At 42.6% G+C, this 17,353-nt stretch overlaps 1 long non-coding RNA gene across 2 annotated transcripts; it reads left to right on the top strand.

Moving 5' to 3' along the window:
* On the top strand, positions 1-4,548 carry LOC126501322 (uncharacterized). 2 transcript variants are annotated; one of them, XR_007591637.1, is made up of 2 exons: positions 1-961; positions 1,420-4,548. It is a non-coding gene; the product is annotated as an uncharacterized lncRNA (long non-coding RNA). The 2 variants fall into 2 exon arrangements; XR_007591636.1 differs by having other exon boundaries at positions 1,610-4,548.
* Positions 4,549-17,353: the final 12,805 nt, after the last annotated feature.

Raw genomic sequence — 17,353 nt, forward strand, 5'->3', positions numbered from 1 at the left:
CCCTTCTCTCTAGAACTGACTTCATTTCCGCTGCTGCGGAGCCGTGGGAGCTGAGCTAGCATATTGGAAACATCATCCAGGAATCGGCACAGCCCCGTTTACACTTGTCTTCTGAAACTGGAATGGAAGGTGAACAATAGAGACCTGTTCAAAGGGAGTCGTTTTCTGGCTCGAATATAAAATGAAATAAATTTATATGCTTGAGGGCAGGGTTGACTGCTATCCACGGAACAGGCTTTTGCTGCCTGGGACCGCGTCATCGCGATAACAGTGGCACTTGCTATTACGTTATAGTCACGAAGCCACTCAAGTGCTCGCGGGCCAGTGTCGGAGCCAGGAATCCTCCACAAACAATAAATATGCTGTGTCGGCGACTTGAGAAACAGAGTAGACACCATGCAAATACTGGAGGTGTCACTCACTTCTTAGAGGGTTCTGCTGCCTTGTCCGTCATTGCAAGTCTCCCCTTACCGGAAAACACGGCTGGAAGTAAACGTTCGTGCTCTTGGGAAAAGGAACGACTTTACTGGGCCTCTGTCGACCTTTTAGAGTCACTAGGAGCCCCAGTAGGCTTTGGAGGTCATCTGAAGTCTCTTGTTTTGGGTGTGAAGCATCAGGTGAGAAGCTGAGAAGCGGCAGCAGTTCAGTCTCCTTAAGGCCTTGCCAGTGTGAAGTTGGAGCAGAGGCACCCCTGCGGCCCTCATCCATGCCCTCATCCCTACACTGGGCTCTGTGTTCAGCTACGACAACCCTCTGCTTGTTCTTCTGGCTAAGCAGGATACACTTTATCCAGTTCTTTGGAATTGCAACCTGGGAGACGACCATCTAAAATTTATATTGTTCCTTTCTTGAAATTAAAGCGAAGAAACCAACACCAGAGGAGATCCTTCTACACATAGAAGCCGGAAAAATAATCCTAGTGCTGTTGAAAACAGGATTAAGGTAATTACAGAATGACCAGGTAGGTGACAGAAGTCAGATTTAAAAGGGGGGCGGTGGTGGCTCATGCCTTTAATCCCAGCATTCGGGAGGCAGAGGCTGGCAGATCTCTGTGAGTTTGAGGCCAGCCTGGTCTACAAGAACTAGTTCCAGGGCAGGAACCAAAAGCTATGGAGAAATCCTGTCTCGAAAATCCACAAAGAAAGGGGGGGGGGAGCTATGCCAGAAAGTGTAGGGTTAAGTCCTGCCCTCTGGGGGGGGTTGCCTGGGGCTAATGTTTACCTATAAATCTGCCATGCTCATGCCTTTAATCCCAGCACTCGGGAGGCAGAGGCAGGCGGATCTCTGTGAGTTCGAGACCAGCCTGGTCTACAAGAGCTAGTTCTAGGACAGGCTCCAAAAGAAAGGCCTGAGGCCATCTAGTCTCAGGGACCGAGAGGCCACACATGGTGATTCTCTTCCTTTGATTCTCATGTCTAGGAGAGAAAACGTGAAGCACAAACTAAAACCCAGCACAGTTAGAGAATAAGCTTTGCATGGAGCTCCTGGAGCTTTCTGAGAAGGGCTGCCCAGCACTTCAGTAAGCTTCGCTGCCATCCACTACCTGTGTCCCTGTGCCCAGAATTCAGGAGGTCTTAAAGTGCCATCTGCTCCCTCCACACCCTCACAGGTCCGGAGACTCTGAGAGTCTGAAAAATGCAGTGTGTAATCCCTCCCTGCCTGCCCCAGGACTGCTCCAGTCAGGGTCCAGGAAGTCCCTGGACTTTTCATTTGTTTGGAAGTGGAGGTTGAGCAGAAGATAGATTCCAGATCACGGCCTCAGAAAATTCCAGAAGAAATCAGAAAATCTGACAGGTCATTTGAGCTTCTAATATTTTAATACAAAGAGCGTCATGAAGCCTGCCTAAACTTCCTCCTGCATAACCACAGTAATCACAAGGTTGCTCACTGCTTTCAAACACCCCACCATTTTTGACTCAAAGTTTGCAAAATGTCTCTTTTCAAGCAAACTAAACCTCCCTTTCCTGTAACAGCCTTTCGTTGACCCCAGAGGCCTCTAGGTCATGAAGGATACACTATCCCTTCTGCAGTAACTTTCTATGGTTCTGCTTAAAAAAGACGGACCGCTGAGAGTAGTCACAGTGTGCTGCTGTCTGGTAGGTGTCCTTCAGTCACTTACCTGGTGAATACAACCCTGGTACTCTAAACCTATTAAAATGTCCTTGGGTGGGGAGGTCGTCAACCCTAGGCATGACCTCACTATTATTAGCTAAATTGACAGGGCACCAAACTGTAGGGTAAATCCTATTGTTTACATCCACAGACAAGTTCTACTTTTATTCTTCATCCGAAACATCTCTCCAAAGGGAACAACAGTGAGTGCAGAGACGCCCGGGTGCCCAAGGTAATTGGGATACATGATGGTTGAATACGTAGCCTGAAGCAGGACCTTTATGCCACCCTTTCTAAGGCTCAGGAAATACTGCAATGCAAGAGCTAGAAAATGGGTAAAGGAGACAGAAAACATTCTCCTCCAATCATGACACAGTCACAGCAAACGTGATCTCACAGGGCTGGACCAACAAAGACTGGGCTGGTCATCAACCCCATGGAAGAGTGACTCCGGAGGCCCTACAGCTCCTTCCTGAGCTCCTGGCAGCTGATCAGTGCTGGGGTAGAGACAGTCAGCAGAGGCTGCGTCCTCCAAGCTTCAGTTGGAGAGCGCCTCACTCCTAGCCACACAGATGGCCCTGGTTAAAATCAGTGGGCAACAAAACAAAACAAAAGGGCTTGAGTGTGGAAAAGGGAATCTGTAAGGAAGAGAGGGAAATAACCAGGCAGGATGGGAGGGAGGTAACAGAGAGCAGAAACAGAATGAGGTTGTCAAAGAAAAAAAAATTCATCACTAAGAGATATACTGTTAATGAAACAATTACAAGGATACTAATGGCATAGAATTAAAAGTGGATTAAGCCCTAATTACTGGATCATAAACAGGCAACCACGCAGTCTTTATGGGGCCTTAGAGAACGGTCTTAGAGGCCATTCTGAGAATGACTAGCCTATTACAGATGACTTGGGATTGATTCCACACCTATCCTCCTTAGCCTTGCCTGCTCAGCAATGATGAGATCTCTCCTTTTAGACACAATATAGTGAAGATTCAAAAGTACATTTCTCTCTGAATCTAAACATACATGATTTCAATTTTTTCCTTGGAAAAATAAGATTTTACACGTATTAGGTAAACATATAACTGATCATAGGACCTCCACAGTGTAAGACATCATTGTCCATGTAAGGAAAGCAAGAAAAGTTTTAAATGTAAAAAATGCTAAAGACCGATCAGGGAAATGCAAATCCAGACAATTTTAAGATACCATCTTACACCTGTCAGAATGGCTAAAATCAAAAACACCAATGATAGCCTTTGCTGGAGAGGTTGTGGAGAAAGGGGTACACTCATCCATTGCTGGTGGGAATGCAAACTTGTGCAACCACTCTGGAAAGCAGTGTGGAGGTTTCTCAGGAAATTCGGGATCAACCTACCCCTGGACCCAGCAATACCACTCTTGGGAATATACCCAAGAGATGCCCTATCATACAACAAAAGTATATGCTCTACTATGTTCATAGCAGCATTGTTTGTAATAGCCAGAACCTGGAAACAAGCTAGATGACCTTCAATGGAAGAATGGATGAAGAAAGTATGGAATATATACATATTAGAGTACTACACAGCAGTAAAAAACAAGGACTTCTTGAAGTTTGCAAACAAATGGATGGAAATAGAAAACACTATCCTGAGTGAGGTAAGCCAGACCCAAAAAGAGGAACATGGGATGTACTCACTCATATTTGGTTTCTAGCCATAAATAAAGGACATTGAGCCTATAATTCGTGATCCTAGAGAGGCTAAATAAGAAGGAAAACCCAAAGAAAAACATATAGGCATCCTCCTGTATATTAACCTTCATCAGGCAATGAAAGGAGACAGAGACAGAGACAGAGACCCACATTGGAGCACCGGACTGAAATCTCAAGGTCCAAATCAGGAGCAGAAGGAGAGCGAACATGAGCAAGGAATGCAGGACCGCGAGGGGTGCACCCACACTGGGACAATGGAGATGCTCTATCGGGAACTCACCAAGGCCAGCTGACCTGGGTCTGAAAAAGCCTGGGTTAAAACAGGTCTCACTGAACATAGCGGACAATGAGGACTACTGAGAACTCAAGAACAATGGCAATGGGGTTTTGATCCTACTGCATGTACTGGCTTTGTGGGAGCCTAGGCAGTTTGGATGCTCACCTTACTGGACCTGAATGGAGGTGGGTCGTCCTTGGACTTCCCACAGGGCAGGGAACCCTGGATTGCTCTTTGGGCTGATGAGGGAGGGGGACTTGATCACGAGAGGGGGAGGGAAATGGGAGGCGGTGGCAGGGAGGAGGCAGAAATCTTTAATAAATAAATTTAAAAAATGCTAAAGACAAGGGAATAGTTTTTTTAAATGTTACAATGTTTTATGATATTGATTTCACATTTAGACAATAGTATTTAAACTGTAAATGATTCATATTAATCACTAATAAATTTTTAATATTACAATACATGTTGAATAAATGTAGTTAAATATAAAAATGTCACTGTGTCATTTGAGGAAAATTATATATATATATATATTTATATATATTTATATATATATGTATATCTTAGATTTAGCTGTCTGTTCTATGTACTTCAATCTGAGCTGAGTGAATCAGTCATTCAGAAATTATTTTCCTGGGACACTGACTACTCAATTCATTTTAATTAATCCTAAACCTAGGATTCAGTTTGTTGATTTGCTCAGTTCTTCATTTGGTGACTCTTTCTGAGCTCCCTGGGGGCACCTGTCAGCCTCTGGTTTTTCTGTGACTGCCTGTTTCAGGAGAAACATTGTGGTTGGAAGAATCTCCAAAGAAGATGCTAAAATCTCAGAGATTCGGGATGGCCCATCTTTTCTTGGGCATTTTCTTATTAAAGTGCAGACCACAGAGGGAAGAATTTCTTCCCAGTGTTTCACAGAGCCCAACAGAGCATATATTCAATAAAAACTGTTTGTGCCTTCATAAGACAGCCCTGAGAGGCTTGCAGTAGTTTCCATCAGAACCCAAGACAAACACACCTGTTTTCACGCCTTGCACACTTGAGCACAGAGAGATAAGATCGGGGAAACTTCCATTGATTATAGAGATCTGAATAATCCTAATACAAAACAGTGTCTTGCTTGATGAATCATGGCTTCTTGGTTAGCAAAGTGAATTGGATAAGGGTCTATTTCATCAATTATTTTCCCCCGAATTGAATATATCTCAGCATTTCTCGATTTAAAAAATATCTTTAAAACCAACGAGAAAGATTCAGTTGTTTCCTCTAGATGGGCTCTTCACTGAGCTGTTTTACAGATGAAGCTAATGATCTGTTCGGCACTTCTAGACTAAAGCAGTCCCAGTTGGGAAACCGAAGAGTGATCTCTTTGATTTGTGAATGAATGAGTAACTGTCTCTCCAAGAGAAGACTCGGCCTGACAGATTTACACATGTGGAGAGAGTGTTCATTATCCCAAAGATGACAGGAGAAGAGATCTTCTAGTGATCAGTGGGTAATAGAGTTCTAAAATAATACCGCAAAGAATACATCATGATAAAATAATGCGCTGTGTGCATGAATGAAAACAGATGTCTCAGGAAAACCGCTCTTTCCAAGTGTACATGTGTAGCTTATGACACAGGGAACATGGACATCCCACAGACATTTCGAAAGGGTTAACGTGACTGACCAGAGAAACTTATTTTGGCCGAGTGAATGCCAATAAAATAAATGACTTAATTTTCTTGTGTTGAATTTCTCATTCCTTGGGTCACATTCTTTCTTTGCAGGGGTTCCTTCTCAGGTGGAGAAGATTCCAGGTGATGCTCAGAACACATTAAAGGAACTGCAGTCAAGGCCAGCACACTCGACCAAAGCCTAGATCTGCTGAGACAGAATGTGTGTGTGCATCTGAATTTTGTCTTCCACATTCAATCAATGTCATTGCCCTCACAGAGTTCCAAACTATTAGGCATTCTTGTAGCCTTAAAACCTCCAGTTGACAGTTTGCAAGTCGATTATCTGTGAAAAGGGGTGAGATCAGTCGTGAGGGATATAGTCAAAGATCCCCCCAGCCGTCAGCTCTCAGGGTCTACAAAAGGAAGCTTCTGAGGACCATCAGACAGGAATGTCTACATTTTTCAATCTCAGGCAATCCCCGGAGGAGATCTGTGTGCAGACCTCATGGCCAAGACCCCCTGGAAGAAGAAGAAGAGCACACCCCACGGATCTTAATGCCCTTGCAGGGAAGTTCATGGTTCCCTCCATCCTTCTCCTGGAGCTCTGTCACCTCCTCTTCCATGGCCTGTCCTACAGTCTACTCTCTGACCGCACTGCATTGGAGAAACATTCTAAGTGTCCTTTGCCTGGGATACCCCTTCTGTTGCCCACATCCCTGAGCTAATCCCTTGAAAGATTCAGTCTTCATCAGACATCAACTGTTTTTTTTTTTTTACCAGCATTGGTTATTTTTATTTTTTTCCTCTTTTTTTATTTTTCCCATTCAAAAATTTACACTTCCTCCCCTCCTCCCATTCCCCTCCTGCTCCTTCACTCTCCTCCTTAAGAGAGGGCAGGGAACACTGCCCTGTGGGAAGTCCAAGGCCCTCCCAGCTATATCCAGGCCTAGAAAGCTTTGCATCCAAATATCCTAGGGTCCCAAAAAGCCAGTACACGCAGTAGAAACAAGTCCCAGTGCCTTTATCAATGGCTTCTCAGTCAGCCCCCATTGTCAGCCACATTCAGAGAGTTCAGTTTGATCTCATGCTCATTCAGTCCCAATCCAGCTGGATTTGTTGAGCTCCCATTAAAACAGGCACACTGTCTCAGTGGGTGGACCAAACCCTCATGATCCAGACTTCTTGCTCATCTTCTCCCTCCTTCTGCTCTTCAACTGGACCTTGGGAGCTCAGTCCGTTGCTCTGATGAGGGTTTCTGTCTCTATCTCCATCCGTAGCTAGAAGAAGATTCTATGGTGATATTCAAGATAAACATCAGCAGTGTTATTTTGAGAGTAAAATGGATCAGGTGCAAATGAGAGAAGCTTGGGTGACTTCAGAAGTGGGTCACAAGCCCTCTGAGACAGCTGCACGAAGTCCAGGTATCTTCTAGGAAAACACCATCCCTTTGGGCTGATGGATAGAGATGTCACACAGAAAGGGTCTAGAGATAGACTTCATGGCTTCTGAGTGTATATGCATGTAACTGGCTACATTAGAGCAATGCAACCGTGAGATCTAACCCTCTACGAAAAGGGTAACCTGAACAGAAAATCCCTGGCTGAAGATAGCATTTTCTCCTAAGTAGTGATGATTTGCTTGTCAGAGGGTCATGGATTCTTAGCTCATGAAAATTGTGTGAGCAGAAGGAGGCCTCTTGCTGGGAAGAAATGATGTACACAGAGTTGTGTAAACCAAACGTCTGTCCATGTCTGCAGATTCCTTCAAAGGTTCTAGCCTGGAGCCTTGCTCAGCAATTACCCTTCAGGCCATGCCCAACCTCCATCTCTTCCCTAGACTGGAATCTTGCCTCTTGACCCCTGTGCTTCCCTTATGCACAATTTCCTCTCTGCCTGAAAGCTGTGCCAGAATGCCTTCCCGACTTCCACCGCCCTGCTTCCCCGGGTTCTGTTGTAGTTTTCTGCTTTCCTCTGGGGACTGCAACACCCAATTCCTGCCCTTGGGTGGATTTCGCCATGTGAGTTAGATCACGCTTTCAGGAGGAGGTGGGGGGTTTCCTTTCAAATCAACACACTCACGTCAACTGCTTCCCACAGCCCCACGAATAACAAATATTAAGTAAAGAAGCAGGAACAAGGAGAGACAGAGGATCCGTTTTCTCCATTAGGACAAGATCCCTGATGGGTTGTCCAGTTCCAAGAGCACAGCCCTAAACACATGTAAATATAATGGATTTTGTAAGCTTTGTGTAAAAGAAGAGTTCTTGAATTTGAGAGGGGGTGGAAGTAGACACCACCCAGGAACTGGTGAAGGGAATTGGGGGTTAGAAATGATGCAAATACAGTACCCAAGTATGAAGTTCTTTTTAAAAGTAAAAAGTTCAAATTTAAAAAAAAATAAGAAAATGTTAATATCATATTTTAATATTGAGTGTCTGCCTTCAGATGGATTCGGGCTCAAAGCCTTCCTTGATTTCAAACTATAGGAATATAATAAACTATTTACTAGTGTTCGGTCTCAATATATCGTTTAAATATCCAAATAAAAATGGAGCGTATTAAGGATTATCTTGAACGTTTAATGAGACAATTCATCTACCAAGTGGTTGTCATTGTTTACAATTTTAAAAATATGCATTTAATTGAGTGAAAAGGAAAATCCCACTTGTTCGATGTCCAGAAAAGATATGCTACCATATCTTTTAAAAACAATTGTTACAGTTGATGCTTTATTTGTATATGTATGTATGGGAGAGGTGCTGGGGGGGGCATAGTGCATTGTGGAGGTCAGAACACACCTTGTAGGAGTCAGTTGGTCATCAGGCTTGGTGGCAGCCACCCTTACCCACCTTTACTCACTGACCCAACTTTCTGAGTCAAGGGCTACATGGTTTCTTTTTATGCATCACCTGAGGGAAGTGCCCATAGGTTTTCAACCACACACCAAGTATCCAAATGAGGCTTTCGTTGTCTGCAAAGCAAGAAGAGGTTAATCACTGGGGCTCATTTACTACACTGAAATTTGTAGCGGGAACCACTGGAGGCTGTAGAAATTCTCAGAAATTCATTCCATGCTTCCTTGTACGACTGACACTTGAAAAGGAGCTAGAGTTTGGCCCTCAGCTTCCGTGTGGCCAAACAGAAAGAGAAATATAATGAATTGCAGGACGCTCATTATTCACAAGGTGAACAGCAGATCAGGCTTGAGCAAGGGGACATTTGGCTGTCCTGTCCCATCTCTTGTCCCTTGGTTAAATTGCCTCTCCCCCCCCCCCCCGCACCCCTTCGCTGGGTCCACACAAAGTTACATGACACCGTAGGAATTTGGTCGGTCCCTTGAAGGTGAAGAATATTTCAGTCTCCCCAGCAGAAGTAAATTATCCTCTGAAGGGAGAAGAGCTTCATTTCCAGCTGGCAAGCAGCTGGAGTGCACACTCGCCTCTCTCTCTTTTTCTCGCTCTCTCTCTCTCTCTCTTTTTTTTTTTTTTTTTTTTTTGATGAATGGAGCCATTACATTATCTGTCTCCTGTATTCTGGACCACCCAGCACCTTCTTGGCATTGTCTATGCTTGGGAATAATGGCGTCTTTGTTCGGCTTGCCAAAACACTGTTTCTGCAATGTGACCCACTGGAGAAGGGTTTCTAGCTGAGCAATTTCCTCTCTCAGAAGCTTTGGCCCTTTTATTTTTTGAATGTGGAAGAGCTGTCCAAAACCTAGAAAAGTGTACAACTCCCCGAAGACGAAACTCCTCAGTGAGTTTAGGGTCTCTACACCCTTGTCTCCGTCATTCTCTTTCCCATTCGTGAATAACTGTCCCTAAACTAGACGAATCACACACATTTGCCTTCTCAGCTAATCCTCTTGGCAAATCGAAAATGTCTAATTCTCGTTATATGGATGAGAAGGTTGAAGTCCACAAGCGGAAGAACTCAGCCAAGATCACACAGCAGGAACAAAACAGGAAATGGCTTCCATTCTGGAGTCTGTGCTCTTCTGAATGCACAACAAGCCCACAGAACAATATTGCATCAGGGACCCCACTGGTCAGCTATTTTGATTTTCTCATTTATTCAGTAAGTGCTTAATACGTGTCAATGCTAGACCAAGTAGGAACATAGGCCTTGGAGTGAAGGAAAGCCAGCTGTAAACAGACAGGTTGTGTGGTTTTAGGATCGTTAATAGACTGTGTCCATAGGCATTCAAGAATGGTTGAGTCCTTTGGTTTGTGAAAAAAACAGAAAGGCCCATTTGTAAAATGAGCCAAATAATTACGGCAATGGATATTTTTCTTTGGAATCCTGGTTTCCTGACTTTCAATGCCAAAGGCTATTATTCTGATAGATGATAATTCATAATGCATTTCATCTATTTGTACAATTTGCTTCAAGCAAACATTTCTCTATTGACAATTGACTCCAGCTCCTCTGGGTGTGTCCTTGTATACCTGTAATCCCAGTCCTCAGGAACATGAGGCAGGGGCATCATAAATTTGAGGACATTCTTGCCTACATAGTGGTTTCCAGGCCAAAAGGAATTACTCAGTAAAATCCTACCTCAACCTCATTCTACCAAAAATGAGAATAAGAAATTTGACTCCAACTCATTATAAGTTCAATAAATCTGTGGACCAAAATGTACTTCCCAACATGAAGCTTTCCCCACATTAAGCCTTTGCCTGCTTGCTCTTAAATGCCAATTGACCCAATCTTTGGATGTGACCCAAACATCTTTTGTAAGCTTTGTCCAAATGACCATGGACAGACCCTTATTTTTCCTTTTGCCTAGAAGATAATCGTGACCCCTGTTTGTTACAGTTTGAAGTTCAGTCTCCACACTGTAGGGATTTCAAAGCACTCATGAAACAATCTTCCTGCAGACCACTTCAGGATTTAAATGTTCTCTATCTCACTGCTCTCAGCTTTACCAATGCTTTGTCTCGTGCCCTGTTCAATCCTCAGTCAACATAGCTTTGGAACTAGTTCATGTAGACCAGGCTGGCCTCGAACTCATAGAGATCTGCCTCCCTCTACCTCCCAAGTGCTGGGATTAAAGGCATGTGCGGCCACCATCACCCAACTCCACTCATTCTTTATTAAGAGCTCTCCTGTGTGGTCAGTTTCACAGCTGCGAAATAGGGTGGCCACTATTTTGCCTCGGCTGGTTTAAAAGTGAACCCACCAACTTTAACAATTACAGGTGGGTGTGCTGGGGAACAAACAAGACTGAGTTGGCGTGCATCACGCTGGCTGGTGGGAGAAGAGCATACTTTCCTGCAAGAGAACAGTCTGATAGTCTTCTAGGCAAGAGCGACTGATAATCCACCAAGACAGCAAAGTGGAACATATCCGGGGAATTGCTATTGTACAGGCAACAACTGAAGTATTGACAAATGACATATTTTTTTAATGCTAGAGATTTTGATCACTTTGGTTGATTTTGTAGCATGCATGAAATTATGCATGTTGAATATGATTGGTAACCATTTGTAGCAACTTCATGTTTTCTCCAGTTTTATTGAATTTATTGCCTCTTATTTGATATTCAGACTAGTTTATACACTAGTAAGAGGCTTTTGATGTTGAGGGCTTTCTTTTTAGGCAACTATAATGTGTTAAAATCTTATTTTATGTCTCTCTGGAGACTTTATAGTTTTGTTTATGTACAGTATAAATGTTTGTGTTCAAGTGAATATTGGTTAGGCCTGGCCCAAATTAGAGGTTATAACTGAGGGTTGTTTTAGTAATCATATTGATGTATAATTATAGTTATCGATGCTATACTATGCTATAGCTTTATAACCAGCAAAGTTAAATTATTATAGCTTTATAAACCAATTTCAGCAGATTTCACATTTCTATATCAATTTTTGTCATGTGAAAACAATGTTTATGGGCTAGGGAGATGTGTCGGTGGTTAAGATTACAGACTGTTCCTGTAGTGGACCTGAGTTCAGTTTCCAGGACCCCAATTAGGCAACTCCCAAGGTCTGTGACTCCTGCTGCAGCCCGTTTTCTGCCCCCCCCCGTTGTCTCACACACACACACACACACACACACACACACACACACACACACACACTTTAAAAAGAAAACTTCAAAAAAGAAACAAGTCCTGCTCCTTATAAGTCACCGAGGTAAAAAGCTGTATACATGGCCGTGATGGAATAAATAGCAGGGGAAATAGATGAATTCCGATCCTCATGAGGCCAAGGTTAAACAGAGCCTCCGTGGCTCTGATTAAAAATAGGCAACTAAAATTTAGTGATAGAAGGCCCTGCATGAGCAATATTGGAAATGTATGTTGTAAAAGATTACACAGACTTCAAAGGGAAGGGATGCGACCCAAATTATTTCTATCCAGTCATGCCCCTGTGCTCTAAAGGCAACAACAAGATGGTTCTTATTGTAAAAGACCTTAAAAAAATAGAAACTTCTGTGAGCACAAAAACTGTGCTAGAAATGAGAATCGAAATAAAGATGTCACACTCGAGAAATCTGTGGCTTATAACGAGATGTAGTAAATGTGGAATCAATTTAAACATGGTGACAGAATAGACTTTTTCGAAGAAAGACAACTTTTAAATAAAGTACTTACTAAGATATCAGTGTTGAGTTTCACAGTCAATCCTCCTTTACAACTTTTTATAAAAATCTTTCTTCCTTCCTCCCTCCCCCTCTGTTCCCCCCTTCTCTCCCTCCCTCTTTCTTTCTTTCTTTTTTGTTTCATTTTTTTGTTTCTTTGTTTCTATCTTCCTCCCCCTCTCTCTTTCTTTGTTCTTTGTTTTTTTGTTTATGTTTCTTTGATTCCTTATTTCTCTCTCTCTCTCTCTCTCTCTCTCTCTCTCTCTCTCTCTCTCTCTCTCTCTCTCTTCCCGGTCTTTCTGTGCTGGGGTTACTAGAAAGAATATTTAGGAAAAAAGAGTATTCTCTTCTCCTAATAAGTCAAATAAACATTGCAATGCCCTCTGCAATTGTGTGCACATGTTCTCAGCTGCTGCTCTTTCCTTCTACAAAAGCACTTGCTTTTGCAGAGCTGAGGACAGAATCCAGGGCTTTGTGCATCTTACATAAGATGTCAACAATGGAGCTACACCTCCTGCCTTTAATAAGCATTTTTCAGTTTTGAAGGGAGCGTATTTCTCCTTTAATGTAATGGCTTATCATACCTAATCCCCAAATTTCCTTTTTGTTGTTCACACACACACATTCATACACTCAGACGTGCATGCATACACACACACATACACACACACACACACACACACACACACACACACACTGCATGTAGAGTTCCCCTAGAGATTAAAGGTGGGAATGAACATGAAAATTGAGGTAGAGCTTCCTAAACCAAAAACATAAACATGCGTAATCAACCTTTTACATGCCAATATGACACAAAAAGTGGAAATTCCTGCGGCAAGTTTATTCTAGGGACCCACACTGCTTATATTACACATATATTGAAATCTAAGAAATTGCGAAGGGAATCCAGCTGTACTTGCACCAGAGGATGAGCTTAGCATCTAGGACCCTTGGATCTGAACATAGAACTGTCTTCCAGGACCCTTCTGTGATGTTCCAACACACCCAGTAGATATATTTCTGACTCAAGAGAACTCTGCTTTCCAAAAGAATGGTATGATGTCCTTCTTAGCTGCATGGTTGAAACCAGTATACTGCATAGCTCATAGCCTCCACCCTGGAGGTCTGTGTTCAGCATCAGTGGGATGGACACCACCCCCACCCCCTAAGAAGAAAAGAGAACTTGCTTAGATGATGTATCTCTAGTCCACATGTGTTTTATATTACTCTCCCAGCAAGGCTACTCAATGACATGTGATCAGTAGGGATGCTGTGAGTCAAACACTTTTTGCTGTTCACTGATTGTCCCTCCAACAGTTCCTATCAGAACAGTCTTTGCTGGAAAACACTTAGGAAGATGAAGACTTTGCTTAGTCATTTACACAAACTCTCTGAGATCATTTCATACACGGCAGACACATTTTCATAGAGTTATCTCATTTAATCTTCATTTCAATTCAAGAGTTGGATACCCCTGATTATATTGAAAGATGAGAGATAAAGAAAGAGTTTCCCGAGAACTAATAACTATCAGCGTGGCCAACAAACCCTGGTCTATGCCTCTATCTCCAGGTCTTGTTTCACTCGACTGGAGATGTTAATGGAGAAAAACCTATAACCAAATGAGAAAGAAACCCCGACAGAATGAGATGTCTCCAATATACTTAACTGTCGATGCTTTAGGAAAGTATAAATACCCTACAAAAATAAAAACATAGTATGAGAGAATTATTAAAGAAGAAAATTAAATGGATAATAAAGCCCGTTGTGGTCCAGAAAAAGAAAATAACTTCAGCTAACGAAGTCCTTGTGCTTGCCCTTTCTTCCTTCCTCTATCCAAGCACTGCTCACACAATGGAATGGAATCCTAAGGAGACCTAATTTATTTTTCCTCTTAGAACTCTGGTCCCTTGGAGTTGTTCCCAGTTCTTGTGCGAACCATAGTTCAACTTCCACATCCTCTCTCTGACCCTAACATCCTCTCAGAACTCTTTTTCCATGAATTCTCTACCACCCCGTGTGATGAACCACCTGCTTTGTCTCAAGATGAGAAAACAACAGACTCTAGGCATCCCATCGCTGCTGGTGGTAGATTCTCCGGCTCTCCATATGTTTGGACCCACATAACTGTTAGACTGAGCTTAGCTGAGACATGAATGCGTTTCTGTTTTCAAACACACGGAGCATCCAGTAGAACACTTTTTAAAGGAATGTTTTACCTTGTTAATTCATTTTTTCATCTCTTTCTTTCTTACTTCCTTACTTTTAATAAAGAATTCAGAGATAAATAAACTCTATTCTCTGTACATAAGGACACCAAAGTTGTGTAAGGGAGGCATATAAGAAATCATTGCAATATAACATGGTACTTTACATCAGAGAGATAATATATATGGTATAAGAATAATAAACCTTGAGTAGAATTTGTCAGCATTTGAAACCTGGCTTTTATACTTGCTATCATGCAAGACTCACAGGAATTTTTGTTTTACTTTTCCATCTGTAAAATTTAGCTAAGAATACTTAACCCAGGGCTGGAGAGATGGTGCATCAGCTAAAAGTACTTGCTGCTCTTCCAGAAGACCTGCATTCAAGTTGGCATTCAAGAAGGCCTCGAAACTGCCTGTAACTTCAGCTCCAGTGGATCTAACACCCTATTCTGGGTTCCACAGGCTCTGCATTCATGTGCACATGCACACACACGCATTCACACTTAACAATAAAATATTTTTAAAAGAATTTATAACCTTGTTATCATTTGAATATTAAATGAAACCCCACAGCACATTACCAAGAAAAATGAGCTTAACATGGCTACCTCTGCTGTCATGAATAAAGAAAATAATTGTAGAAACAGTAGTAATAAATATTTTTCTCAGTCTTAAGCCCCAAAAGAAACCAAAACAGAGAAAGAAATTTTTAAATGAGACCAAATTACACAAAAACTTGAAATTGCATTCTTAGACTTAAATGTTTGTTCAATAAACACTAGATTAGCTAAGGTATTAAGAATTAAGAATTAAGCGTGCATAAATGCATGTATGTATGTGTGTGCACACGTGTGCATGTACATGTGGGTGCTGGCAGGAGCACAGCTTTGCAAGGTCTTCTTTTCATGGCCAGGTAGTTGCTTCAATTGCCCAGAGATACAGTCTTTGATAATTCTTTATTTATTTTTAATTATTTAAAAAATTATTAACTTATATGCCACCATTCATGTTAAATAGGAAGTTAAATGAAACCAAGTCATTCAGGAAAGATTTTTTTTTCAAATTTATTTTCTTACCCTTCGAAAATTTCATACATGTGCATAATTCATTGTGTCCCTTTACTCGGACATTATCCTGTCATTCCCACCAAACCCCTCTTTACAAAAAGTCTCCTCCACCCACACACATTTTCATGTGTTTTTTGGTTTGGGTTTGGGGGGAGTTTACGTGTGGTGGGGGAAGAGGGAGAGAGAAGAACAGAGAACACTAAATTTAGTTGGTATCACTTTCATGAGCATGCATATGAGATTCTTCACTGGACCCTATGGTCCCAACTTTCTAGAGCTTATACCATTGAGGAAAATGTCTCCCTGTCCTCCAAGCAGCCATTACAAACCCATAGAACGCAGGAAAGGGGTGGGCTTCAGGAGTCTGGCCTAGATCTAAGATGTAGCATTGAAGGCCTTACCCTATGCAGGTGTTGTGTAGACAGCCATGGCTGCACTGAGTCCTTGACTACATGTCATGCCTGGGCTTTCCTCATGGTCCATCCCTCATCCTCTTAACTTCTTCCGAACCATCTTCACAATGTCTCCTGAACCATAGAGGCAGAGGTATATATGTCCTTCTTAGGGCTGAGCACTGGGGGCACTCAAGAAAGGCTGTGTGCAGAGCTTTGGCTGGCTGTTAGTTTCAGCTGTGGCCCACTGCAAACAACAGCCTTCTCTAACTGGGGAAGGGGAGCTCTAAACTGTGGTTGTAAACACAAATATTTCGAAGGCAATTTAATACCAATTCCATTTAGCAAATAAAACAGTTGTAGGTTCTTTCCCAGGGCCTACGACCTCCTGAGCTATGGGCTTTGGGCCAGGTTTATAGTACCAGGCATGAATTACCTCTTGTAGAGCAGTCCTCAAATCCTAGCACACTCCCAACATAATCATGTCATTATTGACACTGGTGAGTACATTGTGCCCGCCAGGTTGATGTTGTGGCATGTGTGGTTCACAATGGATGAAACCACTGATGGTGACATTTCCCCGACCCCACCCCCACCCCAACAGTCACATTGGGGAAAATTGCTAAAGAGAACCATTAGCTTTAAGTCTGGGGCTTATGTGATTTTTGGAGGTAGCAACTTGCAAGACTTTAAAAGAATTTAAATAATTGTTTAATCAACTGTCTAGAGTATGTCATGGAAATGCAGGAGTACTTAGTGATATCTGAGGGAAGACTTCTGTAGGCATCTCCGTAGTGGGCGTATGTGCATCTCAGTTCAGGCTCACCTTTGGCACCAGGAAAGCAGGATGTGGAAACGCCCCTCCTGGGGGGTCGATGTAGAACCTTGATACAATCCTGTGTGTCACAGCTCACACGCTCTTGCACTTCTAGTGTAAAAATGGAATAATGCCCAGCACAATGGACCCCAATTATGTGCTCTTGTCCCAGGGGTGTTCTGTTGCTGCTGCTTCTGTTTTTGTATCATAAAAATATTTCGATGGTTATTGGCCTCGGCTTCTATTGTGCAATCGTGTATGGAATCCAGAGCTCTTTTCTTTCCGTAAACAAAACGTATCCTGACTTCTAATTAGTCAAGTATAGTAAGAGCAATCTTACTTCACCCAAGATGCCCCAAGTTTCCTTACCTTGGCTCTGGAATGTGCCTGTCGGTGATGAAGTAGGATGTGTCATTGTCAAGGAAATGTTTCCCACGCATGGCACATACCATCAGCCAAGAGACTACGCTGGCATTGCCACTCCACACCAGCCAGATTGTGCCTGCTCCCGAGAACTGCACCTTGTTGTCACCTCCCT

This window comes from Alexandromys fortis, unplaced genomic scaffold (assembly GCF_014885135.2).
Source record: "Alexandromys fortis isolate MF-2015 unplaced genomic scaffold, M_Fortis_MF-2015_v1.1 scaffold_30, whole genome shotgun sequence".
NCBI classification, from domain to species: domain Eukaryota; kingdom Metazoa; phylum Chordata; class Mammalia; order Rodentia; family Cricetidae; genus Alexandromys; species Alexandromys fortis.